Here is a 3569-nt window from a genome sequence, read left to right as displayed (position 1 = left end):
CTAATAAAATGATTTTAAAAAAATAAAGAAAGAAAATGAGCCTGTGTGGTGTAATTGCTACACATTGGGTTGCTAACCACAAGGTGGGAAGTTCAAAAACACAAGCTATCCAAGTAAGAAAAATGAGACTTTTTACTCCTGCAAAGAGTTACAGGCTTTGAAACCCAGGGGGGTGGTTCGACCTTGTTCTATAGGGTCACCATGAATCAGAAATGACTAAATGGCAGTGAGTTTGGTTTTTTGTTTGGGAACAAGGTATGACATCCCACACTTATCTGCGTGATGATAAAGGAAAAATATTTTAGTTAGCAGAAGCAGGAATGGAGTCTAACCTTAAATCTTAAATTGGCTATTTTGCTTATGCCAGTTTTGGGAAAATCTTCTGCACAAGAAAAGCAAGGATGTTACTTTGAGGACTAAGATTCACTTGACATAAGCCATGATAAGTTGGATATTGAATAAAGAATATCAAAGAAGAATCAATGCATTTGAATTATAGTGTGACCAAATAATATTCAAAGTACCATTGACTGCCAAAAGAACAAACAAATTTGTCTTGGAAGAAGTACAGACATAATGCTCCTTAAAGGCAAGGATAGTAAGATTTTGTCTTACATGCTTTGGACATGTTGTCAGGGGAGACCACTGCCTGGAAAAACACATCATGCTTGATAAAGTAGAGGGGCAGTAAAAAAGAGGAAGCCTCTTGACAAGATGGATTGACACAGTGGCTGCATCGATGGGCTCACACATAACAAATGGGAGGGTGGTGAAATATGAGTCAGAACTGACTCGACAGCACCTAACAACAACAATGACTTATGCCTCCTGCTTTATCTTAAATACTTTTGATCACTACACATGCCTTGTTTTAGAATCTGAGTTTCAAAGGAGAAGAAACTTTATCAGAAGAGAAAGAATACATTTAGTTCACAATCTTTACTCCTTGTGAACTCTTGAAATATTTTCGCCTCTAGCATCCACTCATAAACTCTTAAGAATCTAGGTTACTGGATCCTAAACCCTTTTTCAGTATCATTAGATCAGCAGGAAATGCCTGTAGATCATATAGAGCCCACATATCAATTAAGAAGAAAGACAATATATTGAGGCGTTAACAAAAGACAAGCTAAACATTATTTATTGAAGAATAAAACTACCTAAATCTGGAACAGTCAAGATTCCAGATCCTTGAATTCTAAGCAGGAAACCCAGCCTATTTTGTTAATCCTATTCTACTACATTTCCTTTACTCCAAACTATAAAAATTTAACATTTTATAAAATTCAGAGATAATGCAGAGAGAGGATTGCAAATATTTTCTTTCAAAACTACCTATTACATCTTTGATCATCCAAATTATGCAGAACAGCTAGCAATTAACTTCACATTGAATATCAGATTTTCCTATTGTTGAAATTTCATCAGCCATTTCTATCATTGTCTCTTCTCCTTGGGCCCCATACCTCATTCCTATTGTGTCTTCTTTCTACACCAACATACTCTCAGTTCCTATCTTTTCCATTTCCAGCCTCCTATGTCTTCTTTCTTTCTTGAGCCACTGAAGGAATCTCAGCTTTCCCTCCCTTTTATATGAAAAGAAGTTTAATTCATTTTTTACCACTATAAATCTCTTTCCACAATCAAAATGACTCCATTTTTAAAAACAGAAGACAATTTTCCCATAAATGAGGAAATCCGGTACCTACTTTTTGGATTAACACACATTCTCCCCTGCACTTTGTACATTGACTCATAACAAGCCTATAAGGTAGGTACTGGCTATTCAACAGAAATTGAGCACCAACTGTATATTAGGCACCTCTTCACAAATGCTCTTGCCCTTTAAGGGCTTATATTTCTATTATACTAGCATTAACCTCAGTTTACAGAGCATAAAATCAAGACATTAGGGAGGTAACTTGCCCAAGCTGAAACATTTAGTGAATGAGACAGGGAGAACTTGAAGCCAAATACCGGAGCCTTAACAATTATACCGAGGAGCCCTTATGGTGCAATAGTTGAGTACTTGGCTGCTAACTGAAACTTCCATAGTTTGAAGCCACCAGACATTCTGCAGAAGAAAAGACCTGGAGATTTGCTCTCATGAAAATTATTTCTTAGGAAATCCTAGGGGTCACTTCTCTGTCATACAGGGTCTCTATGAATCAGATTTGACTACATGGCACACAGCAACAAGTCTCATTACAGTATGATTTTCTGTCTGTGGAGGCAATAAGTTGAACTGGATAGTCATAGCCCATTTCAATATTGTCATAAAATGTCATAACCATTATGACAGATAGTGACTTCATGTGTAAAAGAGTAGTGTTGTATTTCACAAGATTTTCAATTGCTATGATTTTTTTTTTTAGGTAAATCATCAGGTCTGTTCTTCTGAAGTGACTCTGGGTGGGTTTGAACAGACTATCTTTTGGTTACTAGTTGAGTGCTTCACTGTTTGTGCCACCCAGGAGCTCCTAAAATGCCATAGGATATATGATTATTTCTATGTTGTGAGGTCAAGAAAGATTCTAGCTTTGTGTTTCTGTTAAAGTCATGCATAAATGTGCCAACAAATTAAATAGTACAGAAAGGTATATCATAAATACCATTATCCCCCTCCTTCACCTCCCCATTTCCATGCCACTCCAGAAGCAATCTTTTCAATTTTCGTTCTTCTTTTTATAATTCTTCATGAAATGCATATACTTTGGTTCTTGATTTATAAAATTAAAACAATATCTTATTGACTCACCAGAACGGCAATGGAGATTTTGTTTATGTAAACAGCCTAACTTTTACTTCCACTCCCTTTCAATGTTTGATAATCTGTTTTTTTTCTTGCTCCTCTCTTGGTTAATTTTATAACATAAATATATTCAAACTTCTAATATTTGTTCCACCTATTTTTAGTTTGTTTTATTTTTATTATCGTTGAGAATATGCATAGCAGAACATGCACCAGTACACATCTCTACATATACCAGAGTAAGTTAAAAAGTATTGTTACTTACTGGGTTTCTGGGTCATACATAAATGGGTTTATTCTAAACAAAACATGTTTAAACATGCTTCTGTGATCTGTGGATGGCTGTAGACAAGTTATCTTAGTAAGAAACTTGTCTTCATCTATTTAGTGTGCCTTTAAAAAAGGATACTAAAAATAAGCTTTGCATGAAAATAAGCTAGTTCAAATAGTCAACCTTTGTATAAGTCTTTAAAGCAAGAAAGAAACTAATGAAGATGATTTTATGGAATGAATTGTAACCAGGGATGAGTCTTGGATTTACCAATATGTTCCAGAGAGTGAAGTCCAATCAAGCAATAGCTTCTTGATATGATCCGGTGAACCAGAGAGATTCAAGGCAGAGAGGCTCAGAAAGTTATGTTGATTATTTGGGGAGATATGAAAGGGGTAATCTGGATAGATAATTTTGAAGGATACAGAACACCATGTTACTTAACATGAACAAGTTTTAAGAAAATTGAAAATTGCATTGCAGAGAAAAAAGAATGGAGAATTGCAATGAGAAAGTTTTCTCCCTCACGAAATGCATCTGTTTATT

This window comes from Echinops telfairi, unplaced genomic scaffold (genome assembly GCF_000313985.2).
Source record: "Echinops telfairi isolate 266 unplaced genomic scaffold, ASM31398v2 ScPeMD7_45;HRSCAF=164, whole genome shotgun sequence".
Lineage (NCBI taxonomy): Eukaryota > Metazoa > Chordata > Mammalia > Afrosoricida > Tenrecidae > Echinops > Echinops telfairi.
The sequence above is the reverse complement of the archived record's forward strand: the minus strand, read 5'-3'. Positions refer to the sequence as shown.